General features: G+C 49.7%; 1 protein-coding gene across 2 annotated transcripts in view; it reads right to left on the bottom strand.

Moving 5' to 3' along the window:
• The window catches only part of ZHX2 (zinc fingers and homeoboxes 2), a 170932-nt gene that overhangs the window by 102525 nt on the left and 41436 nt on the right, over positions 1 to 26971 (bottom strand). Inside the window, exon 2 of one of the 2 annotated variants that reach the window (XM_024741058.1) lies at positions 17068 to 17204. The exons of the other annotated variant lie outside the window; for it this stretch is intronic. The gene's annotated coding sequence lies outside the window, so the exon portion shown is untranslated. The remainder of the gene's footprint in view (positions 1 to 17067; positions 17205 to 26971) is intronic. 2 annotated transcript variants of the gene reach the window in all.

The raw sequence follows: 26971 nt of genomic DNA, 5'->3' as shown, positions 1-26971 counted from the left end.
CGCCGGGGCGGGGCGGGGAGCTGGACCTGAAAGGCAGGCAGCAGCAAACCTGGCCAAGAGGGGAAGGAAGAACGGAGAAAGCCAGAGAGAGCGTGTATGGGGCCGAGGGGGAGGAGGCATACTGGTCACCAAGCAATGGAAGCTGGCTGGGGTGGCCACAGCCAAGCAGGGCAGAGAAAGAGGAAGCACCAGCTCTTCCAGGGAGTTGCTGGCCTTTAAGAAGCTGGGTCTTTATCCCTGTGAGTGACGGGAAGTCACCAAAAGAGCTGGATTCTCAGTGTCTGCAGTTCTCCACACGTGGTGGCCCTCAGTAGTATTTGTTGAACGGAGGGTGGAATCTTATTTACCCCCGGCCCCATCAGGTCCTCCAGCAATCTGAGAAGCACCGCCTGGGACTCTGCCATCTCTACAAAGGGCAACCACGGGACAATCTGATTTGTGTAGGGAAAAATTCTCCCCGGGCACCTGGCCTGAGCCTCCTTCTGTCAGGCCTCGGGGAACCGTGGCTCCGGTGTGGCTGCTGGCAGATGTGCGGGGATGAATACACCTTTGATTACAGCTCATGTTTCCGAGGGAAAGACACAGCTCCCTGGAGATTGGGAGTCTATGAAAATGAACCCTTGCAAAAGAGATGTAAGTGAGCTGGAAATACAAGTCCTCTGGGCGGGTGGTGGTTTCTTTCTTTAAAGTAAACAACAGCAGAGAGGACCAGCCTGGACCAGAAGCAGGTTTTTTGTAATCCCGAACGGGCGGGACTCAAAGGCAAGTGGCAGGAGGTGGTTAAAGGGACTGGTCTGCGAGAAAGTGGTACCTGCTTAGGATAAGCGGATGTGATCTCCGAGAATGGGTGTCTTTGCTCCCCTCCTTGGTGGGGAAACTCAGCCCCTGAGGACATAAATTTAACCCAAATTTCTTTACCCTAGGGAGACTCACAGACCCAGTTTAGAAGATGATTTCTACCATTTAAGGGCTTTGTGTCCACAGACAAATTATTTTCTCTTCTCTGAGCCTTAGTTTTGTCATCCACAAAATGCGAGAAGAGGGGGCTTAGATAATATTATGAAAGTAGGCTGAGGTTTGAACCCAAGCATGTCTGAATACAATCATTCCATTTTTCCCCACACTTCCTCTTGAACTTGGGACATGTACCCCGACCCCAGCCCCGAATATCTGGCACATAATAGGTTCTTAATGAATGCTGGTTATGCCTCCCTTCTTTCCCATATTTCTTTCCCCAGTATGTTGAGTATAAATCAGGGAATCCAGGAGGTGCTTTAGAAACCCACGTACGTCAGGTCCTCCTATGTGCGATGCAGCAGCTGAGAATACAGAAGGAAAAGGCAGCTAGCTGTGTTTTCTCTCCTCGACTCTTGTTTCGAACCCTTTATTAAATATCTTAAGTATTACTTGCCTTCAGGGTCAAAATACAGTTTCCGGAGACTTCCACTTTGCACTCATAAAGGATTCTCGCTGAAGTCTCTTTCTTCTTAAAATTTTTAAATGTGTGTGTGAGAGAGCATAAATGTACTGACTCATAGCTGGAAAAACTCTCTCTCGCTAACACATTCCAAATTTGTCGAGTCACATGAATTGAGTAAGAGCACTTAATGTGGCTGTTAGCCCCGAGCTGGCGAGCAGTTACGCCAGAGACGGCTCTTCTCTCCCTTCCCTGCCCCCTGAACCGAGCCAGTGTAGCCGGGGAGGCTCTGCGGACGGCAGTGAATACCCAGTGCAGGTTCTGTGAATGCAAGGGTTGGAAAGGATCTGGCAACTACCTAAATAAAGCCAAGCTCGAATTCTGTAAGGCGGTGTAATATTTTTTCAAAAAATCAAATAAAAATTTGCATATTGGATTGCCAGAATCTCACAACTTCACTTATTAAATCAAGTCTATGCTGGGCACAACATCAAGCACTTGACAAACGTGACTCATTTAGTCTTCACAGCCACCCTGTGAGGTAGGGGGTTATGACTTATCCTCATTTTATCAGTGAGGAAACTGAGGCACAAGTGTTAGTAATTTGTCCAAGGCCCCCACCGTGTGTAGATGGTGGAGCTAAGATTCCACCCAGTGCAGCTCTAGGACAGACGCTCTTACACATCTGACCATTCATTCTGAAAGGAAAGAATCCTTTCACATAGAAGAAAGAAAACTCCATTTATTCCGCAAATATCTACCCAACACTTAGAATACAAACACTGCAACAGATGTGAAAGAGGAGGCTGGTGATAGGCATGGGCAAAATGGAAGCAATTTGAGTTTGGAATTGTATAGAGGAGCTATGATGTATGCACAAATAATTACAATACAAGTAAGTAAAAAAAAGTAAAAAAAAAAGATTATAAAGTGGGATGCATGGGGAAGGCTTGCTTAGGTGATGGTTCTGGCTGGGGTGATCTGGAAGGCTTCCTGGTGGAGATGTCATTTGAGTTGGATTGAAGGATGTGGAGCATTCAGACAGAAGCTGGCTGGAGGAGGTCCTGCTCACTTATGCCAGTGAGTACAGACAGATGGCTGATGGCCCTGGGAGTTCTCATCTTGGTTCTGACTTGGGACCCACCCACCCCAGGAAAGGCTGAGTCTCCATGTCTGGCAGGTGAGGGGCACAGGCAGAGGGGAAGGAGGGAAAGAGGCGTCCAGGAAGGAGAAGATCGGGGAGAGAAGGCAGGACACTGGAGCAAGGCGGGGAGGAGTGTAGCTCTGGCCGAAGCTAGAGCTCCAGTCCCACCTCCAAATGGGCGGGCTCAGATCAGGTCTCTTGCTCTTGGGCCTCAGTTTCTCCCATCTACAGGGAGGAACATGAAGGAACTGCCTGAATAGTCCAGCTGGGCGGAACCCTGGAGAGCTCCCAATTTATCCCATCCATTTGTAGATGAGAGAACCAAGGGCTGGAGAAGCTGGGCTTGTGCAAGTCCTTGGATTTGAATCCAAGTTTGTGGGATGAGGATGCAGGGGTCCCATCTCCCAGTCTAGCTGCGCTTCCCACATCCACACCTCAAGGGGCGTGCAGACCTGTGTCAGAAGTCCAGGAAACTCCAGGCACATTGTGGAAGGGGAGACGTGCCTCAGCTTGTCCACGGGCACCAGGCTCAGACCTCAGCTAGTCCTCTGGCCCCCAGTGTCCCCAGAAAGCTCGGCCATGGTCCCGAGAGTGCAGCCCTGGCCCAGCCCCCCAGCACGGTCTCCTCTCTCTGCCCTGGCTGGCACCTATCCTCAGAGTGCCCCTGCCCCACACTGAGGAAGTTTCCAGGAAACCATGACCAGTTCTCTGCGGCCATGTCTCTCCCTGACAAGACGTACATCTGGTCGTGACTCACAGTGCTGGATTTCTGCCCGGGGCCCTGCCTCTTGAGTGGGGAAACCCGCCCACCCCGCCGTGACAGTGAGGGCTGCTGCGCTTATCAGCTCACGCTGAGGTCATCCACGTGGTGCCTTGGGCTCCTGGCCTGGCGTTGCTCTCAGAATTGGCTCAGGCCTGGGCAGTCTCCCAGGGTCCCTCAGACACCAGGCTCTTCGACCAAACTCCCCTCTCCCCCGGGATGCTCGTTTCTCAACCCCCCCAAACGCCACATCCTCTTCCTCCGCTGCTGTCCATTTCCCAGCACTCCAGCCCCCAAGGCGCTGCTCCCCTCTGAAAGCCGGGTTCGTCTAGGCCCTGCTCCCTGGAGGGCTGGGCAGAGGTCCTGTGTTCCCCCAGGGTGGTGGCCTCTGAGGGTGGGACCACATGCAATAGGACCACAGCTATCAGAATGAATACCGTGGGCACTGAGCGTGCCCACCTTCAGGCCTTCGTGATTGCTACTCCCCCGCCTGGAATACTCTGCCCCGAGGCTTTGAATGGCCCTCAGCTTCTTGTCAAAGTCACCTCCCCAGTGAGGCCTTTCCTCCCTTGCTGCTTTTTACTTCCTTACGGCCCATGTCCCATTCTCAAATGACGGATGTGTTTGCTATCTGATCACATAATTCCTTGTATATTATCCGGCTCTTCAAGGAAGAATGAGAACAAAGGATCTGCTCTGTCCTACTCACCACCGGCTCCCCAGCACCCAGCAGAGAGCCTAGCATGGAGGATGTGCTCAGTAACTGTTTCTCCAGGGTGGTCGTGAATGCTGCTGGGCGTGGTGGATGTGCGTGGATCTTGCTTAACCCTCATACAAACCCTGGGTGGTTGGTGTGAGGAGTGCAAGGCTCCTTTCACAGTGAGGAGTGCAAGGCTCAGAGAAGTTGGGTAGGTTGTCTAAGGTCACCTGGTCAGTAAGCGGTAGAGCTAAGTATCAAACTTGAATTTGCCTGATGTGAAAGCTCGTGCTTTTGACCACTGGACTCTGCTGTTTGCCTTCAATGTTTTCAGAACCCCCATAGTGAGGACACAGGAAAGACTTGTGGATTGAATAATCTGGAATGCCATGTGTTATGGACTGAATGTTCGTCCTCCACTCCCCAAATTTATACGCTGGAGCCTTAACCCCCAGTGTGACTGTATTTGGAGGTGGGACCTCTAAGGGAGGTTAAATGAGGTCATAACAATGGGGCCCTGACCCCATATAATTAGTGTCCTTATAAGAAGAGACAGCAGAGAGCTTGTTCTCTCCGAGTGCACGCACCGAGGAAAGGCCATGTGAGGACACAGCAAGAAGGTGGCCATTTGCAAGTGAGGAAGAGAGTCATCACCAGAAACAGAATTGGCTGGAACCTTGACCTTGGACTTTCAACCTCCAGAAACTGTAAGAAAACAAATTTCTGCTGTTTAAGCCACCCAATCTATGGTATTTTGTTATGGCAGCTTGAGCAGACTAATTAATACACCATGTTTTACGGAAGCCAAATTGCCAGGTCTAGGAAGGTAAATATTTCCTTCTTTCCTCCCCTCCTTCCCTCCATCCCTCATTTAAGTAGTGACAATGGAGAGAAGCACACGAATCCCGAGGAGCTCCCAAGAGTCCCAGACTGGTGGCCCATGGTTCAAACACCAGCCACAAAGTTGTTTCGTTGGGCTGGCGTGTGTTTTAAAAAAAACCCACAAGGAATCAGAATGCTCTTAGGCGGGGCACACATTGTCCGGTGCTTCCACAAGCCACACTGCTCCCTGCTGTCCTTTGTCCCTCTATCTGAGGGCTATGTTAGGTGCCAGTGACACCGGGTGAGCTGTGCCGCAATGGGGTGTGGTTCAGGGTGCCCTGGGGCAGAGTGACGCTGGGCAAGGAGAAGGGCATGGGAGATGGTGGGTCAGAGGAGGCTGCATGGAGAAGGTGGCTTTGGCCTGGTGCATGGAGGATGGATGGGAAATCACCAGCCAGAAGGGGAAGGAGTGTGCCTTCCAAGGAGGGCAGCAGAGAGGCGAGGTCCAGAGCAAGGGCGTGGCCTAAGCAGGGAGCAGCTGGTAGTTGAGTGTGGCTGAGAGTGAAGGTGGAGGGGCTAGGACGTGGGCTGGAGGGTAGGTGCCGTGGGCACAGGGAGGCCCTGCACACCACAACAAGGAGTTTGGACATTGTCCTGTCCAGAAGTCATGACCAGCAGTCCCGGTAGGCTTCAACCAGGGAGGGGTCACCGGACAATCTGTGTCAACGCGTGCAGAACCTGGGTTTACCACCTCCTCGTTGTGTGACTATATGCACGTGTTGCCCCGGGGCTGTGTGGTCTCAGGCACCTCATCTGTGAAATGGGAGTCATGATGCTATATATCTCAAAGGGGTATTGTGGGGATTAGAAGGACGTAAAACGCGAAAAGCCCCTAGCACAGTTCCTGGCACATCAAAGGTACCCAGTAAAAGATGGTCACCGTTCTGACAGGAATTTATTACTAATCTAGTGGTGACAACAGTGTAGGAGGTGGCTGGGAGCAATCGAAGACTCTGTTTGCTAAGATTATTACAGGAAAGTAAGAAAAACCCTGAGGAAGGACCCAGGAAATACTCATAGGAGACAGGAGGAGATAAATGCAACCTTAAGATCAGCCTTCTCCACCTCTATTTCCTCGTCTGTAAAATGGGACTCTCCCTGCCTGTCCACACAGGGTCTCTATGTGAATCAAGTGAGAACAGAGATGTGAGAGTGCTTTTAAAGTTAATCAACACCAGAGGACCATATGGGTTTCATAGATTTTTTTTTTTATCACACAGAGGGGAAAGATGTCTGGGGGTAGATGAGCACCTGTGGGCTCTTATTTCTGCAAACAATCAAGGCAAGAAAAGTAGCAAATGACAGGACAGCAAGACACAAGAGAGAACCTGACGGAAATGAAGCCCGGATCATGGACCTTCCTGTGATAGCCTTAATCCTGCTGCATCCCAGTCACCTATACTTCTTGCACTCATACCAATGACTCAAAAGTACTACCAGGTTCTCAGCCTCACAAGCATAGTTTTTTCAAGCTGAAAATACGATTGAATGCATTCCCCACAATTTACAGCTGAAGCTGAGAGTCACAAAAGAGAGCTGGTTGAAACCCATCCTCAGGAGACATACGGCCCGCGTTCACATCCCGGCTCTGCCGGTCATGAGCTGTATGATTTTGGTCAAGTTATTCAACATCTCTGTGTTTCTGCGACTAGGATTACTGGAGTTAATAAGAGTACTTGTTCCCGTGATTGGTTGGGGAGCTAAACGAGTTCATATGCATAAAGCACTTGGAATGTCTCTGACACCTGGCAAGACTCAGGGACTGAGGGGTACTATTACTATGTAAGGGTACAGGTTATCTCAGCGGTGGAGCGCAGGGTGCATCTTTGCATGGTCCCACACTGAAATATTTGATTCTTATCAACACACCATGTTTACTAAAGGCGGAAAATGGACTGACCTGTTTTTGGAATAAAGGGCACATTCACGCAGCCTGCATGCCCCATTTCCAGAACATTCCGGGCCACTGAAGTCTGACAGTAACTGAATAGAGCAATAGTGCCTCATGGACACCCTTCTTACCCCCTCACGTTGTACCATCAGGGGAGGCAGCAGAAAGCTCTCACAATTTAAAGCATGAAACAGGAAGGAGACCCAGAGCAAATTTGGAGCAATCAGCTTAGATGTGCTGGGCTCGGCTATTGTCGTCCTGGTACATTCATGTCGTGTGTTTCCGTTTCCAAAGGTCTGTCACCACAGTCTCTCGTTTCTCTCTCATGACAGATGGTGATTCGGAAAGTGGGTTCTGGCAGGAGACGAGCTGGTTCAGATCCTGCTGCTGCCTTTCCCTCGTTGGGTAGCCCAGGACATTTATTTACTGTCTCTGTGCCCTGGACAAAATGAGGGTGTGACAACACCGACATCACTGGTTGTTGGGAGACCAGGAGGATGTGTGCAGAGCCAGAGCCCGGCCCGTAATCATTCCCTTGTCCAGAAAGTGCTTCTCATGTGTTTAACATGTGCTTGGGGCTGAGGACCCAGCAGCCATCAAAACAGAGTTTCTCCCTTCACAGACTCGAGTGTGATGGGGGAAAGCACGCAATGCCACAGGCAAATAAACATCCGGCGCCAGGTAGCAAGCTGTGCTTTGAAAAAGACAGGTTGAGAGATCTGTGGGGATGCCGGCTGAGCTATGACCCTGCGGTGGGCAGGGAAGGCCTCCGTGAAGCGTGTCTTTTAAGCACAGACTGAATGAAATGAGGCAGAAAACCACAAAGATAGCTGGGAAAAGAGTGTTCTAGGCTTAGAAAGTAGCAAGCACAAATGCAAGTGTGTGTGTGGTGGGGGGGTGTTTTGTTCAAGGCTGGTGGCAGAGAGGAAGGTGATCACGTGGGCCTGGGCGTTACCATAAGGCCTTTGGCTTCTGCTCTGAGTGAGACGGGGGAACCATTGGAGGGTTTGGAGCAGGCGAGGACAATCTGACCTGTGTTTTGAGGAGAGGAGACGGTCGGGGGGGTGTGCATGAAGTGAGGGAGGGGTGGCAGCTAAGGGACGAGCTGGGAGGACAGCCAACGGTGACTGCAGTGACCCACGTGAGAGACGATGGGGCTTGAACCGGGGGACGGGGGTGGAGGTGGCAGGAAGCAGCACCACGGTGCTGAATATAAGACTCCAGAGGTGCCACCCACAGCCACCAAAATGGGAAGGGTCCTCTGGAGGGGTGCAACGTGGTGGTACTGAAAGATGGTGGTCACACTGGGGATATATTTTGAAGGCAGAATAGACAGGACTTATAGATGGAATGAGGTGTGAGAGAAAAAGAGGAAACCAGGATTATTTAAAGGATGGAGTACACAGAGGTAACTATTTACTGAGAAGTTGAAGAATGAGAGTCAAGAGTTAGTTTTAGATGTGTTCAGTTTGGGAAGCCTCTTCACAAATGTTAGGGATGATGGTGATGGTGATGGTGATGGTGGTGATGGTGGTGATGATGGTGACAGCAGTGATGGTGGTGGTGATGGTAATGGTGGTGATGATGGTGATGATGGTGATGGTGACAGTTGTGACAGTGGTGGTGATGATAATGTGGCGATGATGGTGATGGTGGTGATAATGGTAATGGTGATGGTAATGATGGTGACGGTGGTGATGGGGGTGGCGATGATGGTGATGGTGGTGATGGTAACGGTGATGATGGTGATGGTGGCGATGATGGTGATGGTGGTGATAATGGTAATGGTGATGATGGTGACCGTGGTGATGGGGGTGGTGATGATGGTGATGATGGTGATGGCGGTGATGGTGATGGTGGTGATGGTGATGGTGGTGATGGGGGTGGTGATGATGGTGATGGTGGTGATGGTGGTGATAATGGTAATGGTGATGGTGACAGTTGTGACAGTGGTGGTGATGGTAATGGTGGTGATGGTGATGGTGGTGATAATGGTAATGGTAATGGTGATGGTGATGGTGATGGTGGTGATGGTGGTGATGGTGGTGATGGTGACAGTTGTGACAGTGGTGGTGATGGTAATGGTGGTGATGGTGGCGATGGGGGTGGTGATGGTGGTGATGGTGACAGCGGTGATGGTGGTGGCGATGGTGATGGTGGTGATGATGATGGTGATTATGAAATGATGGCTTGCTGAGGATTATGACAAAAGCAAACACTGAGTGTTTGCTGTGTGATAGGCACGGCTCAAAGGACTTTAGACGTATAAACTTGTGTAGTCTCCATAATGGGATCTCCATTATCATCCTCATTTAATAAACCAGTGTAGTGGGTTGAATTGTGCCCCCTCCCCCGCAAATGATATGTCTATGTCCTAGTCCCCAGAATCTGCGAATGTGACCTTATTTGAAAAGAGTCTTCCTAGGTGTAACTAAGTAAAGGATCTCAAGATGAGATCACCCTGGCTTATCCAAATGGGCCCTGGATTCAATGGCAAGTACCCTAATAAGAAACACCTGCAGAAGAAACCCACAGACGGAAGAGAAGGTGATGTGAAGGCAGAGGTGGAGTTGGGAGTGATACAACCACAAGGAATACCAACAACTTCTAGAAACTGGAAGAAGCAAGGAAGGGTTTTCTCGTAGCCTTTGGAGAGAGCCGCGTCCTGCTAACTCTTGATTTTGCACTTCTGGCCTCCAGCACTGCGAGAGATCAAATTTTTGTTGTTTTAAGTCATCAAGTTTGTGGTCCTCTGTTATAGCAATCACAGGAAACCAACATAACAAGGAAAACCAGGCACAGAGATATTAACGTAACTTGCTCAACGTCACACAGCAAGCAAGCAGCACAGCTGGCAACGTTTGCCTCCAGAGCGGCTCACTTGGTAGGTGAGTATGTTCGCCCTGTGTGTCCAAGGAGGAAATGGAGGTCAGAGCCTCAAGGCCACACCAAGGAACACAGCTGGTGAAAGGCAGTACCAGGCTCCCTTGAGTCTCTAGCAGGGAGGCCGGATGCCTTTCCCACTCTCGATCCCCACCTCTCCACTTTGAAAAATCCAGAAAGGCTCTTGTCCAGACCCTCTAATGCTTCTTGGCAGCCACCACATGCATCCAGGGCTTTGCTGGGAATCCCGTCCAATCTGGTGATTCCAGTTTACAGCTGCTGGGTCCATGTACAAGTGACCCCAGAGACACCCTGGCGGGCTGGCGGCCTCAGTCAACAGATTTCAGTGGCACCAAGATTCACAGCAGTCACTCAGGAACGGCATATGATCTGGATTTCAAAACCGCCTCCTCTTTCTGTGATACTGACACTGAAAACCTCTTGGCTACCTCCCTACCAGGGACACGAGGACTGAAAAGGGAGGGGTGCTGGGGCAGGGTACACCGGCTGCCCCTGAACCTCTGCCAGCAGCTAAAATCAGTCTCTGAAGAAACAGAGATTGTCCATTTCCTCTCCCACTGATGCCCGGGAAAATATTTTACCGGACAAAACCCAAATATTGGGAATCCAGGGAAAACATCCTCCCTCCCTTTCCGCTCCCCCCCCACCCCACCACCGCGCCTCCTGCCTTGTCAAAGCTTCATCATTTTAAGAGAGATAGACAGTGGGACCTGCAACAAACAGGGCCTGTGAAGAGGGCCCAGGCCTCTTCCCACACAGAACCGCGTCCTTTTGATTCACTTTGTTATAAAGCAGAAACTAGCACACCATTGTAAAGCAATTATACTCCAATAAAGATGTAAAAAAAACCAAACAACAAAAAACAAAAAAAAAAACAGGGCTGGCTCCCCCGGGGCTGGCTGGCCTCTGGGGGCCCAGGGGGCTCAGCAGGCCCCTGCTCTCTCCCCTAAGGCACACACGTACACAAGCACAACACCACACGTGTTCTTCCGATCAAACACACACTCACTCGTTCATTCCTCTTTGAGGACAAATTTTAAACACAGTCACAGAACTGACCCTGCCCAAAGCGAACCGCTGTCTCAACGAGGCCCCCATGGCAGAGCCTGCACGTTCATCTCCACGATGCCCAAGACGTGTGGAAGCCCTCCTCTGGAGCTGTCTTCAGAGTCAGGTTACAAGGCAACGCGTAAAACTGGGCACATTATCGTTTAATTGCCCCTGATTCAGACCACCCTTCCCCGACAACTGTATTTCTAAAGGGCGTCAGTCCTGGTTCCACAGATGTGAGCCGTGGAGCCACCCTCAAAGGGCAGAGATCTGCCAACACCAAGGAGAACAGTGCGGTGTTGGGGGACGTTCTTGAATGTTCTTGGGGGTCTCGGAGGTTCCGAGCCAGGGCGCCACCTTGGGAATAAGGGGTAAACTTCCCAAAGGGATGACCTGGGTGAACGCACCACCCCTTTGCATAGGTGGGTGCTGGGCATGATTATTTTTATTGTTTTCTAAAAGTCAGTTGTATAATGTCATGGCACCTGCTCTGGGTGTGGCCCTGGCCAGGCACATGGGAGCTGGAGAGTCACAAGGTACAGGGCAAGGCCTCTGTCTCCCTCTACCCAATGCGGGAGCCAAGACTCACACCTGCGGAGTCACCTGCGATGGTAGGGGTGGGGCCCGGGATGGCTGGAGAAGGGTGCCGTGAGGGCGGGGGTCAGGGAAGGAGGAGGTGGAGGCGGGGTCTGAACCCCACTTCAAAGAATGTGGCCGGGCTTCCCTGGTGGCGCAGTGGTTGAGAGTCCTCCTGCCGATGCGGGGGACACGGGTTCGTGCCCCGGTCTGGGAAGATCCCACATGCCGCGGAGCGGCTGGGCCCGTGAGCCATGGCCGCTGAGCCTGCGCGTCCGGAGCCTGTGCTCCGCAACGGGAGAGGCCACAACAGTGAGAGGCCCGCGTGATGAGCGGCAGGGGGCACCGGGGCAGGAGGCAGGGAGGGGACAGGCTCCGAGCAGTCCTGGATGGTGTGTTCAACCCACCTCACAGAGGATGGGGACTTGCAAGGGAGAGAAGGGGGAGATGGGGGAGGAGAATTTCAAAGGGATCCAGGCCCGGCAGCAGCCTTCCTGGCTCACTTCGGATCCCTTCTGAGCGTGGCATCCAGAAATACCTCACATCCTACACAGCTCGGAGTTGATGCCACTGCTGAGAGTGTACGACGCAGTTTCACTGTGCCTCAGTTTCTCTACCTAGAAACTAACCATACAAACAACAATAGCTACTGTTCACCGGCCAGTCCCGTTCCAAGGACCTCAACTCTTAATCTAGCCATGCCATAGTTACGTCACTTTTACACGCTCTTGGCTACTGTAGGCCTCCGGCTCTCAGAGCTTAACATGCTGTTTATCTCACCTCAGAGATGGTGGGAGGCTAAAATCAAATAATGCATATAAAAGAGGTCTTTTAATTAAATGACACTCCACCAAAGCTCATTATTGCTGTCGATGTTATTAGCATTTTACTAGGCTTCATCTACCTCAGGGTAAAGGTTATTTAAGGCCTGAGTACAACATTAAAAAAAAAAAAAGCATCACTTTCAAACATTAGCAGAGGAAAGATCCCATGGAGACTGGCAAAAGAAAAAGTTACCCAAAGCCTGAAACACGAGAAGGCAGGACATGGGGGTTTTTGTTTGTTTCTTGTACGGGCCACAACGTTCTCAGAAGAGGTCATTAATGGCTTTCTGGTTCCTTGGCGGCAGAAGGAACACAGCACCTTGCCATCGGCGGCATTTTTCACAGACCGGCTGCCCGGGGGTGGACCTGAGTGCACCCAGCTCACATAAAGCATTTATTCAATGCCCAGGAGCAAGTGAATACGACCTGCTCTCTGCCATCAGAAGGCCCAGTGTTTGGAATAAGATACCCTCCTTCCAAAAACAAATGCAAGTAGAGCCCCTGATTCGCCCCTCCCCCCCACCTCTGAAACCTGTTCCTCCTCAGACGTCCCCACCGTCAACCGCCCATCAACCCACTGGGAAGCTGGAAGCCATCCTTGGTTCTCCCTCTTCATCAACATCCACGGCCAACCCACCCTAAGGCCATCTTGTGACCTCCACTCTCTGACCCACCTTCTCTTTATCTCCGCTAGCGCTGTTATCATTTCTTGCCTGAGCTTCCAAAGCCACCTCCCAAGTGGCCTCCTTGGTTCCACTTTTGCTCTCTCCCCTCTCTACCAAGAGATCTTCTAAAAATGTACATAAGATTGCAGTACTTTCCTGCTTAAGCACACTGAACTCAAAACAATCCAAATTTCTTTACCAAATCCTACAAGGCCCAGTGGGATGCGGTTCCTGACTGTCTTTCCCACTCAGCATCAGCCTGAAACTGTCTTCTCTCCCCCGAGGAATGGGCAGTATCATACTTACCTTCCAGGACGGTTGTGAGGCCACTAGGGGTGGGGAATACCTAAAACTGCTCTGTAAACCAGAAAATGCAGTACCGTGTAACCTCTATTCCATTATAATTGGGCTTTTGTGTTTCGACTCTTGTTTTCATGGTTTCCAGTTCATTAATATCTTTCATTGTTTGCAATTTTATATCCTTTTCAGATATAAGGATATTTATATGCACAAGGTAGTACTGAAAACTACCATGCCAGCATCTTGGTATTCCAAAGATAACAGCCCAGCTATGGTGTGCTTAAAACCTCGACAATATTTGTTCTTCCCAGGGCAGAAAATCAAAGTTTTAACTATGCAGTCAGATTGCCAGAGGCCTAGAGAGAGATCTCATTTAAATGATGAACCAGTTCATTCTCTCACGAAAATGATGCAAGAATGTGATCTTCAACATCTCTCCAACATTTTCAGTAGCAGCAGATAATGTTTATTAAGCCCCTACTTTGTACCAGTCCCTGTATTAAACACTTTTAATGCTTTACCTTTGTTAATCCTGACAGCAACATTAAGAGGTGTTATAATTGTCCAGACGAGGAAGGTGAAGCTCAGAGAGGTTAAGTAACTTACCCAAGGGCACACCGCTAATGAGAAATGTCCAATCCTCTATTTTAATAGCCCATGTTCTTTTGTTCTACCCTATGTGTGTTGCAGGCAGGAGAACCAGGAATGTGTCTATCTGTGAAAGGGGAAGAGGGATAATTGGGAGATGGGGGTTTAGGCAAGTACAAGGCCACCAAGCCCTATGGGTGCAAGGGATTTGGGGCAGTAAATTCTCCTTAACTTCAAGCTTCACTCCTCCGAGACTTTCGTTCTATCTTGCAAAGTTAGACGATGACCAACAGGTTTCCGCATAATCAGTGAAAAAGAGTATAAGTCTCTCCTGTAAAGGGTAGTCACTGCCTTTTTGTTATTTACACCAAGAAATGTGTGTGTGCATGCATGTGCCTGTGTGTGTCTGAGAGACAGAGAGGCAGAGAGGGTGCTCTGGCCAGAGAGATTCCCAGAGAAGTTTTCCTGTCACTTCACTCACTGTTTGCCAAACAATCACCCACATGGAAATAGCAACAGGACCACGAGGGCAATACCCTCCTTCTACTGTCCGTTCTCTAGTGCCCCAAAACTCGCTGTGCAACTTCATGCAAGTTACCTCCTCCCTCGGGTTTCTCATCAGTAAAGTAAAACATCTAGATTCCTAGAATTTCATCCAGCTCTCAGACTGGACGGATGCTCTCAGATCCATGATCTTTTCTTTTTTTCTTTTGCAGTACGCGGGCCTTTCACTCCTGTGGCCTCTCCCGTTGCGGAGCACAGGCTCAGCGGCCACGGCTCACGGGCCCAGCTGCTCCGCGGCACGTGAGATCTTCCCGGACCGGGGCACGAACCTGCGTCCCCTGCATCGGCAGGCGGATTCCCAACCACTGCGCCACCAGGGAAGCCCCCATGATCTCTTTTGCTATCACCACCTCCCTGAGGAGACGGGTAAGTCAGACTGGCCATGGGAGGCTGGGGGAAGGTGCCATGGTTGAGTGAAAGATCCTGGACCAGAGCTATTGACTTTCGACGCCAATTCCAATGTCAGTAGACTCCACCAAGCTGCCTTCAAGGGTGCGGACAGAGCTTGTGCAGGACCTATGCATGTCTGTCCTCTTAAAACAGAAAGGATAGCACGCCGAAGCCACTGTATGGGGGGCTATGGCCACGCCAATGGATCAGTGTTTGAGGGCAGTTCCTTCGTTTATTCCTTCCTCCCTCCCTTCCTCCCTCCCTCCCTCCCTCCCTCCCTCTCTCCCTTCCTTCCTTTTCTTTGCAGAGGGAAGAGAACAGGTAGAAGTAGGAGATGCTGCCAAAAAGGTATGGATGGCTTGAAAAACTTGAGATCCCTGCCAGACATAAAAATAACTGAAAACAAAACAAAACGACACACACACAAGCATGATCTGTGTTGTATGTGTGTGTGTGTCTGTGTTGGCGAATGGTAAGATTAAAGAGCTAAGTGTGGAAAAAGCCCTCATGGCCACTTGTATTTCCTAGTTACTCTGTGTTTTATATGTTTGCACAAATCAATGAGCTTCCTATTAAACAACAGGCCAATTTTCACATGTTAGAGGGAAAGAAGCTCCCCCACTAAGACGCACCAGCTGGGAGAGTTGAACTCACGACTCAACCTTCTCCATGTCTATCTGTTCCCTGGGATCCGGCACCAACAGTTCTACTATTCCAGGGCGCTTACAGGCAAACAGAACATTGGCCAGGCCAGAACCCACGCAGAACCCCAGCAGGCTGGGATCCAGCAGCAGACCACCGTTTTCACCCCAGGAGCTCAGCCTGCTAGAGCTGCAACGGTCCCCGCTTACACGAGGGGTCCCTTCAAAGTGGGTGAAACGAGACGAGCAGCAAGCAGGCTGTCCCGCGGGTGTGAACCAAGGGCCACCACCGGCAGGGTACAATTTGTGGGGAACTAATGAAAGCCTCCTCCAACCCAAAATCCCACCCCCAACCTGGGTGGTGACCCCTCTCTGAACCTGGCTGGAAACTCTCCTGACACTCCAGGCAGAGACAAAGACAGGCCTCGTGGGGTAAAGAAAATAGCCCAAGCTTCCCTCTAGAAAGTCCTCGTGGTATTTGTAGCAAGTGCAATCTTAGACGATCACTTAATCTCATCCTTTGTTTTTGAATCTGCAAACCCTATATAATAATGAGAGACATGGATCGTAGACATCTAGCACAGGGCCTGGCATGTAGCGTGTATCATACTAAATGGTAGCTGTTGTTATAATATCTCAATAATTTCGAAGGTCTCTGTTAAAGTTCATGCGCTGACAGGACTGCTCCACCCCGGCCCGTCGCCCACGAGTAAAGATGCCTTTGCTGGCTGGCTCGGGAGATGAGCTAGGGCAGTGGTTCTCCAAGTGTGGTTCCCTGCATCACCTGGGAATTTGTTTGAAGTACGCATTTGTGGACCCCCCTCTGAACTACTGAATCAGAAATTCTGGGGGTGGTGCCCAGTCATCTCACACCCCCGCCCCGTGACTCTGATGCCTGCCAAAGCTGGAGAACCACTGAGCTCAGCAACGCCTGCCAAGTCTGGCCGGTGAGCAGAATTTCCTGGGAGTGTTTAGAGGAGAAATGCAGGTCCCTGGGCCCATCTCCCAGGGACTCAGAGTCATCAGGTTCTGGGAAGCTGCCTGGGAGTCAGCATTTTAACAGGCTCCTCAGGTGATTCCACTGAGCTAGAGGTTGGGTTTGTTGGGGAGAGGGGAGCACAGAGGCTGGGAGAGACCCAGGGATGGGGGTTCCTGGGAAGGGACTGGGAGTGCAGGCCTGGCAGAGCTGGGGGCGCTGAGATGTAAGAAAGCACTGAAGATCAAAGTTTTCATAGTTCTATAGATTTATGAGATGGAATCTCCTACCATCTTCTCATTTTCCATCCAGGGAAACTGAGCTCCAAAGAGAAGTGTCTATTCTAAGTCCATGCAGCTCATGCTTGGAAGAGCTGGGACTTGAGCCAGGGGTCTCCCTTCCAGAGCCAGTGCCCTTTCCACCGAGCCCCACAAGCTCACGCTCACGTGTTCCCTCCCTCTCAGCATCTCTCTCTGTGCTGAGGACTGAATCCACGCGCATTCCCTCAGTGTTGACCATGAGGGTGAGATCTAGGGAGGAGTTGGAGTCAGACCTCAGACCTGAGTGCAAATCTAGCCTCAGTCACTGAGTAGCTGAGCCATCAAGTCACCCTCTCAAGGCCTCAGTTGCCATATCTGTAAAATGGGGATAAAATCCGACGTCACAAAGCTGCCGAGCAGGTCAGCAGCCGATGACTCAGGCGAAGGTGTTTTCCAAGCTGTCCATCACCCCCACAAGCACAGGGGCTAGAGAAGAAGGAGCAGGGCTCACTATGACCTCTTGCCTAGGAGCACTTACCATCTAGCTGAGGCAGAATGAACACACTCAAGGAAACTGGAGAACAAGGAAGCACTCAGCTCCACGCCCAGTGCAAGGTCACGCTTCAGTGCCTTTGCTCGGGTGCCGCTCTGCCTGGAACACCGGCCCCCGAAACCCTGTGGGAACAAGAATCCCCGGTCATTAGGCTCACAGTCTGGACCTGACTTTGCCCACCTGTGAAGGCAGGAAGCAAAGCTCGTTCAGCTTTGTGGCCCCAGAATGCCTACATCTCAAAGGTGTGCTCAGGAAGTGGCTGATCCAGGTAGGGAGGCTTCTGGTCAGAGGGGCCTTAGAGACCTGGAAGGGCCTTTTCAGGGGGGCACGTGCCTCAGAGGATTCCTGTAATGCCCCACCGGAGCAAGCATAGTGGGGACAAGGGCTTCAAACCAGCCAGAAGCCATCAGCCGACTCCTGGCCCTCCTACAGGCCCCCAGCGTGTCTATCATCCACCCCAGGGACCAAGGCTCTCAGGTGGGGTTGGCGGTTCCTTCACAGTCAGGAGGGGAGGAAAGTGAAACAGGAAGCATCAGCTCCACGCAAAGCGGCACCAAGATCTACTGAATAAGGGAAGACACTAAGCAAGGGGCAGGCGCACAGGAAACAGCGATCCAAACTAGGGCTCCCGAGCATCTGGTCATTTGTTTCTCCTGTTTCTCCCTCTTCTGGTCTGGAGGATCCAAGGAGGTGTCCAGAGTGAACAGGGCACTGCAGAGTGAAGACCTCTAGAGACGGGAAATTTCTCCCACTGCCCCTAGGAGCAGTGTGACCTTGATCATACCACGTCAGTTCTCAGGGCCTTTAAAATGGGTACCAGGTGAATAAGGAACTGGTGGATCGTTTTCCCCTGGAGGATAAAGCAAAGAGCACAGCTAGCAGAGTGAATGCCCCTGGTCCAGCCAAGCAAAATAGGTTCAAAGCTGGCTCTGGGTCATGGCTGTGGTCTTTCCATGGAAAACTGATAATAACAATGATGGTGTTGAGGGTGACAACTCATCTTTACTGAGTGTGTACTGGGCACCAGGAACCGGGCAAGCACTTTTCATTCATTACGCTGTTCAATCCTCGCAATGACCCTTACGGCAGATACTATCGTTATTCCCATTTTACAGTTGGGAAAACTGATACTCAGAGAAGTTACACCTGGGATCGTGGTCTGGTGGGTGGGGGAGGCAGGATTTGAACGCAGGCTGTTGGATTCCAGAGCCCACCTACTTTCCTACTGGAATCTTCTGAACCTGCGAGTCAGTATTCCACAGCTAGGAAATATGGGAGGATCTAGAAAGGCAATTACAATAATCATGTTCTAGACCCAGGACTGAGTCTGGAAAGAAAGATCACATTTGGAGCAAAAATTCGAAGTCTGCTGAATTATTTGCGGTACAGGAAACACAACTCAGGGACGTGGTTGAAATAGGCAGACTGGGTGTCCTGGAGGCAGCCCAGGCCTTCAGGGTAGACACCCTGGATTCTCGGCCACTGCCCCCACGCACCAGCCTGCTTAGCTGGGGTCAGGCAGCTGCTCTCCAGTCCATTTTCTCATCCATCAGGCATGCCAGGGTATTCCTGGCTTCACCACCTCGCAGGTGGGCCCAAGTTAGCTGAGTCCCAGCAATGTCCACCTTCTCTCACCCCCAATTTTAAAAGATTTTATCTCTCATACAGTAATTAGCTTCTCCATTAACAAAATAGCAAAGCATTTGTGTAAGTGCCGAAGTTTCTGATCAAAACAAAGTAACCGGGCTTCCCTGGTGGTACAGTGGTTGAGAGTCCGCCTGCCGATGCAGGGGACGTGGGTTTGTGCCCCGGGCCGGGAGGATCCCACATGTCGCGGAGCGGCTGGGCCCGTGAGCCATGGCCGCTGAGCCTGCGCGTCCGGAGCCTGTGCTCCGCAACGGGAGAGGCCACAACAGTGAGAGGCCCGTGTACCGCAAAAAAAAAAACAAACCAAAAAATCCCCAAAGTAACCACTGTCACCCACTTCCAGCCCAGAGCGAAAACAAAACAACCCCCCAAACCCCCTACCACACCACAATATTTTTAGGCAGCCAGTGCCACTGTATCCTGGGTACTATACAACTTCCACTGGTTTCTGGAATACTGACTCCCATTATGTGGACTTTCAGGAAAACACTGGCCTAAACAATTTCTGAGGTCTCCTCCAACACCAAGTTCAACAAGTCTACAAAATCGATGCTGTCTCTTTGTGTGCTTGGCTAATTGTGAATGTGTAGTCACCGTTCTTCTTTTGTTTGCTCAGTCCTAGAAATGCAAAACCAGGGAGGACCCTTGGAGTCTAAAGGAGGTCACCTAAGGATACCCGTTGCGCAGGCCTCTGCCACTTCACACTGAGGGTGGAAAACACAGGGAACTTCTTGGGCCCGAGAGGCTGTAGCAGCTAAAAATATAAACAAGTTCAAGAAGTGTTTAGATGGACTCACGGAGGAGGGAATGATGGGTGAGGGGAATTAGGAGCATCGGGTCTCGTCCTTATACCCCTGCAGCTTTCTGTTTCCTGCTAGCAATACAGTATCTGGCGGGCAGAACACCGACGGTTCCACTGACAGCATAGCTGATGTTCTCATGCAAGGAGATTAAAAGAGGAAGGAAAACAAACAAAGAAAAAAAGAAACGAATGTATATGATAGTTTCCTGCTTTGACATCTAACTTCTACGATCAGAAAAAAAAGAAAAATTTCCATTGTCGGAAATTTAGAAATAGAAGAGGAAACATAATCTCTGATTCCACGTCTAAGGATTAACTGCATTAACATTTTGCTATGTTTCCATCTGTGTGCCTGTTTTTTTTTTTTTGTGGTACACGGGCCTCTCACTGTTGTGGCCTCTCCCGTTGCGGAGCACAGGCTCCGGACGCGCAGGCTCAGCGGCCGTGGCTCTCGGGCGCAGCCGCTCCGCGGCATGTGGGATCTTCCCGGACCCGGGCACGAACCCGTGTCCCCTGCATCGGCAGGCGGACTCTCAACCACTGCGCCACCAGGGAAGCCCTGTGTGTCTGTTTTTCAAAAGATAAAAACTCTATGTACAAAATGTATCCTGCATTTTTCATTTAACATTGAAAAGAATCACATTACTTAATAGACATGCTGTTGACTTACGGATTTCTACTACTTATTTACTTAAGAATGAATTTATTTAATCGTTGAATTATTTTATCATTCACCTCTTGTTGGACATTGTTTTTCTTTTCCTAATTTTCTACCGTATAAATAATGCTGGGATAGACATGCCTACTGACTTCTCTTTGGAGAAATAACAATAAATCTCAAAATCTTGGAGTGCACCATTTAATAAGTTTCTCTTACATAGACGAAGGGCAGGTGAGGGACAGGCTGGCGAGGACTTCCCCAGGGAGCCCTGAGTCTTGCTACAATACCATTTTAAAGGCTCAGTGCTTCTGGTACTCCCCCATCCCGCCGTTTCCCCTCCTTCTCCACAGCTATTTATTCATGCTGAAGACTCTTGCCTCGGTCCCTGGAAAACAGAGTGCTTAGAGAGCTAAAGAAAGAGACCCGCAGCCACAATAAGGACCTACTGGATAGCACAGGGAACTCTACTCAATAGTGTGTAATGGCCTATATGGGAAAAGAACCTTAAAAAGAGTGGATATATGTATATGAAGAACAGATTCACTTTGCTGTACACCTGAAACTAACACAACATTGCAAATCAATTATACCCCAATGAAAATTAAAAAATAAAATTAACTTAAAATAAAATTATATATACTAAAAAAAAAAAAAAGACATTCGCAGCCACTGGGCTGCAGCTTTCCAGGACGTGGCCCTTATTAGAAATGCAAATCCTCAGCTAACAAACCCCAAACACCCAGCTCACCAGCCCCCCTCACCGTCTGCCCGGTCGGGTGGCCCCTGTCTTCCATTTTACCTGAATGGGCTGAAAGGGAGTTGGCTGGGCTGTGGATGAGTCATCTGAGAAGGAAAGGGTCTGCCTGAAATGGAATCGTCTCCTCGGGGTTTCAATTTTACCCAATAAGAGGAAGTCAGTTCCTTTCTTCCCAGCCTTAACTCTACTAAAAGCCATTAAGCACTGCCAGGGACAGGAGACATTTATCTGTTGGTGAGTGTGAATGCTGCGTTCTGTACCTCCAGCTGGGATGGAAATTAAGCTGTTTACTTGGTGGCCACCCCAAGGGACCGAAAGGAAGCTCTAACGTGATGGTACTTCTGAAATGCATTTTTAAAATCTCAAAGTCTCGGCCTGCATTCCTGCCTGTAAAATCACCAGGAATTTGCAAAATTCATTTAGCTGAATTACACCCTGACCAGCGCTGACCACCAAATGCAAATGGGGTGACCAGCAGGTGACCTCACCGAACCGGTTCCTGTTTTGGAAAGGGTGGTGGGCATCTGAAGGCTGTTGCGGTTGCAGTCAGGTTAGCTTTTACGATAACCAAGATCAAAGAGAGGTTTGGTACTGGTTTCCCAGGTGCGCTTCCTCTGCATGTTCAGTCACATTCAAAACTTCACATGATAGAGTCCCTTTATGTAGGGCAGGCCACCCCCACAATATGTCTCAGTGACGTATTGATTACTTTGAATTAAAGTTACTTGAGAAACAGCCGGTGGCAAGAAATGACATTTAAAAAACCCATTCTGATCCCCAACTTTCCCCCGAAAGTGGGGCATAAATCTCCCATGTGAAGGTACCCTCCCTATATCAGGAGGATAGAAAACATCCTTCTCACCAGAGTTAGGAAAGTCAAGGCTAAGAAAGCTATAGGAACAAACTTTGTTACTTCTTCATTAGTCCGCTACCCCAAGCACAAGCCCCTTTGTTTTGCTGTGTCTTCACAAAGAACTGTTTCTTCTTTGTCAAAAAGTGATATATAAACAGCCTGCTTTGGTCACTTGAGGGAGGGCATCCCGTTTCTACAGAACCTCCATGCCTATGAATAAAATTGGCTTTTTCTCCTGTTAATTGGTCATGTGTCGATTTAATGATTAGACCAGACAAAAGAACTCAAGAGGGGTAGGGGGAAATTTCTCCCTTTCCGTCCCCCTCGACGTGGCATGAGCAGGTTCTCCCTGTCTAGAACGACAAGCCCACTTCCTCATCAACAGACTTCCCTTCACAATTGGTCCATGCCATTCCTTCTGCCAGTCTGGGGGCCACTGCTACTTCAAAATGCCACTCCAAACTTACCTTTTATATGCAGAAAACCTGTCAGGCTGAATTCCATCTGAGGTCATTTATTTTGTATCCTTTTGGCACTCTTAACACTCAGAGCCCTCAACATGACTTTGCTTGTACATTTGGTCTCACCCCTACGTTCCTTAGCACTGGAAGGTGGAGCCAGTCTTTTATGTTTGGTCCCAGCTATACTGAATGTTTGTGTCCCCCACCAAAATCTGTATGTTAAATCCTAATGCCCAAGGGTGACGGTATTAGGAGGTTGGGGCCTTAGAGAGGTAATTAGGTCATAAGGATGGGGTCCTCATGAATGGGATTAGTGCCTTTACAAAAGAGACCCCAGAGAGCTCCCTTGCCCCTTCCTCCATGTGAGGACACAGCGAGAAGACAGCCATCTATAAACCAGGAAGTGGGCCCTCACCAGATACTGAATCTGACAGCCCCTTGATTTTGGACTTTAAGCCTCCAGAACTGTGAGATATAAGTTTCTGTTGTTTATGAGCCATATACCCAAAACACCACAGACTCAGTCTATGGCATTTTGTTATAGCAGCCCAAAGGGACTAAGAGTCCCAACAGTGCTTAAGTAGAGAGACTCTTGCCCCGCTCCCAGAATAAGGTGGGAGAGTTTTCATATTGTTCTTATTCTTATTTTCTAATCTATATGAATGTATATGTGCACATATCCTTCTAAAGGTAGTATAAACACGTTAAATAAATTCTGAAAAGTACAGTTCCAACCACTCTAACCACTGTTGTAAGTTCTTAAAGTTCTTTAGTGAGAGTAAAAGGTAACGGGCCTCGCTTACATGCGAATTCTGCAGTCAAACAAATGATTTTGGATTTGCAGATTTGGAGTTAAAGGTGTATCATAAGATGCGCTTGGTAGTGTAGTGGTGATTAAAAGGATACACTCTGTCTGCGTTGAATTCTGGCTCAGCCACTCAACAGCTGTGTGACTCTGGGCAAGTTACTTAACGTCTCTGACTTTGGGCATACCCAGATTCTTAAAATAATGTCCTTCTACTACACATACCCTTTATATATTCCTCGTTTTACCTAATGTCCCATGCAAGTATCTACCCTTATTATTACACAGTTCTCGTAACCAACATTAAAATAGTCGTGCAATATTCTAGTCAATCACTGGTGCAGAGTTAAGTAAATGTTTTCTAACTTTTTGCTGAAATTCAGTATTTCAATGACTGTTTAAAACAAGATCAATACCCTCAATTTGTGGGATCAGTGAATTAGTATCTGCCATCTCCTGGATACTCTGTAAAACAGAAGCCAGCCCACAAGACCCTGGTAGACCCCAAACACACTGTACTTTATGTTCCCAATGAGAACAACCTGGAACTAGTCATCCAAGAGCCCATTCACATATACGATCCATCATCCTCAGGAAGGGGTGGGAAAAATATCAGATGAAATAGACCATGCAGCCCTTCGGGGTAGCACCGCCCTGCCCCCCACCCCATCCCATAGTCCATCTCGGCCCACGTGCACTGGGGCTGCCTCCGTGCATCCACTCCCATCCATACCCCGCACAGTCATCTCACGACAGCACGGGCGGCTCTCCGTCAAACAGGTGTGTTGTGGGAGGCAGTCTCCTGAGGTTCCGCGGTCAGACACTGGGGGCAACACTTCAGTCATGGCTTTCCCCGTCTTCCCAGGTTTTGGGTGTTCTTTCGATCAGTCCTCTCATTCTTTTCCCACACAAAGACCCAGGCTGAGCTGGTCTGAGGACACACCCTCCCTTACGGCAGTCACTCCTGAGGGATGTGTGTAGGGGGAGGACACACACACACACTCACGCACGCACACACACTCTACAGGAATTTTTGCATCATTCCTCCTGAGCCCAGGTCTGTGTTTCTGCCCTGAGGTCAGAGCTGCCCTCCCCACAGACATCAGCGCCCACTTCACAGAGGTCCCTTTGTTCCACGCACACTGCACCTCACTCTTGACCGGAACCTTCTAGCTGCCCCCGCAGGGCTCTCCTCTGTTCCAGCTCTTTTCTCCCTCATCTTGTCTCTGCTCTTAATACTTTCCAGGGGCCTGTTGGCCCCATCCTACCATTTCCTGATCACTTGCTTATGGATTCTCTCCTTTTTTTCCCTAAAGATTCTGATTCTGAAGTCTGATCTGGGTCACCCTGGGCCTCAGTTTTCTCATCAGTAAAACAGGGTTATGTTAGTGCTGACCTGCTTCCCAGAGGTGTGTGAGGATTAAAGGAGATAATACAGGTACAGCACCAGGCACAGCGCTTGGCTCCAAGAAAGCACGTAAATGTTAGCAATTATTACCTTTATCATTATCATCATTAATTAGAATAATGAATAACAACCCTCAGTTTTTCTAAAAAGCTGGAGGTTCTCCCATAGCTTGTCATTCCTAAATTCCTCCATCTCAGACTTCCTAATCTCCCCCCTAGGAATCCTACCTGATCTCCTGATTGGTTTTCTCTTCTCTGGACTTGAAAAAAATAACAAATCTGGATTAAGAGTCAGGAGATCTGAATTCTACTGTCATGAAAGAGTGAAAAGGGCTTGTGACCCTGGGCAAGTAATAGTCTTTCTGGGTTCCATCTCCTTCACCTGAAAAATGAGGAGATTGGACCAGAATAGCATTTTCCCAAGCATGTTCCGGAAGCTTCCATCACACTCGTGCTCCCCCCACCCCCCGCCCTGAGCCCCTCTGGCCACAGCAGTGCCATAAGTGACCAACCTAGCACCCAGCTCCACCTCACTTAGCTCATCGTCAGAGCTGGGACACTGTCTACACTGCCTGGTGCCTCAGTAGATGACTACAGGGCTGATCCAGTCCCTTTCATTAAAAAAGAGGTTTGAAATTGGTGTAAATCTCAGCTCTGTAAGGGAGGAAAACGAACTCTCAGCTCTGCTGAAAAACTAGGACAAGGTTCTCTTTAGCAAGTCTCCAGGTACTGTTCAGGCAATCACTGGGTATCAGGAGCCTTAAAATATGCCCCTGCCTGGTACAATGTCTCCTGATTAAGCTGCCTGCCAGGCCTGGGGTATTTCAGGCGGGAATGGTGTATTTTAAAACCACACAATTACTAGCAGTTTGGAAGAACCTTTTGAAACACCATGCCAATCATTTAATTCATTTTCCAAGTCCTTTTTAAATGCAAAATATGCTAATACGTTGTTGGAGTATCCAGCAGAGAAACCTGCGAGAGACTGGGGCCTCTCTTGCTTGGAGGTTAAGCGGAGGGCTGGTGGGAATGGGGCGCAGCGAGAAGAATGGCCCATTTTCCCACCGATGCCACTGGGCTCAAGTGTTTCTTTGTGTTCCCTTCAGCTGCGAAAAGGTGCGATCACCCTCACAGGCACAGATTTGGGGCATAATGGGCTTCTTTTCTGCCCAAAGCCCAAGTCCTGCCCCTGGTAAGTAAGACATGTCCTTGAGTTGTCTGCTAGCTCCTCCTGGTGAAGAGGCGACAATGAGGGAGGGAATAAAGAAAGGGTGAGACAAATTGATGGCTTGAAGGAATAAATTACTTTAGGCCCGGAGGGGCTGCTGCAGCCTTTGAAAAAATGATATAAACCAGCAAGGCTCCATTTCTCTTACCTATACAAGGGAGGAGGATAAATTACAGACCAGGGGTCTCTCTTAGAGGATTCAGGTAGATCAGCCTCTTTACCAAATATTACACCCATTTTGCCAAAATCCACGGGCTTCTCTGTACCTACTTCGTAACTGACTCCATAATATCACTCAAAGTTGCCTTTGCTGCTTATTTAATAAGTACACGTTACTGGTCCTACTCTGTATACCCGGCGCTGTGCTGGTCTTGGTGGGACGGGGGCAGCACACAGGAGTACTACACGGGGATCTAGCCCTTTATAGCTATCTTTAATTGAGCCTCTGCTATCTTCCAGGGACAATAAATGCCTGGGCTGCAGAGGGAAAAACACACATCCAGGCCCGAAGGAAGCAAGGCAGGCGTGGCAGCATCCCCACCTGTCCGAGTGGGAAAGCCGGAATGCAACCTACGGAGGCTCTGGCCCAGGTGGCTGACACTGGATTGGACCCTTAGATATGTTTTCTTTGACTTTATACACTGCTTTAAACATTTGGGGAATATCTCATAAAAATCCAGATTTCCAACTTTTCTTTAAAAAATGAATAAGGGGCTCCCTGACGTCACTGAATCCATATCCCTGCATGGGAACAGTCAGGGGGAGTTCAGTGGCCAGTATCCCCTTTAGACTGGGCGTGGATGCTCTCATTTACCAAAGACGCCACCACTCCTGTGACTTACCCCTAGCTAGCCTCCCTCATTCTCTTCACCTGCCTGACCTCTGTATGCATTTGGGTGTGCAAGCCTGACTCAGGACAGGCCCCTTACTTGCAAATGAGCAGTCAGAGGCCCAGAGAGGTTAAGACAGAGAGAAGTACAGGTCTCTGCTGGACACCTGGGTCTGTGCTATTTTTACTATGTCATACTATGTGTCATCAAGGGCAACCTAGGGGTACATGGTGCATGAAATAACTACTTGATGGGCAGAGGAACAAATGAATGAACGGATGGACCAGCCCAAGCCATAGATGCAGGCGTGCAGGGGCCACGGTGGGTAGGCGGCTGGAGGAGGCTTTATGAAGTGGATAGAAAGAGAACAGGCCTGAAAGAGCTCAGGAAAGGAGTAAAGAGTTCCCAGCTGACTTGAGGACCTGGAACCCCATTTAT

Source organism: Neophocaena asiaeorientalis, unplaced genomic scaffold (genome assembly GCF_003031525.2).
Source record: "Neophocaena asiaeorientalis asiaeorientalis breed wild unplaced genomic scaffold, Neophocaena_asiaeorientalis_V1.1 scaffold177, whole genome shotgun sequence".
NCBI classification, from domain to species: Eukaryota; Metazoa; Chordata; class Mammalia; order Artiodactyla; family Phocoenidae; genus Neophocaena; species Neophocaena asiaeorientalis.
This window is presented reverse-complemented; position numbering and strand designations above follow the sequence as displayed.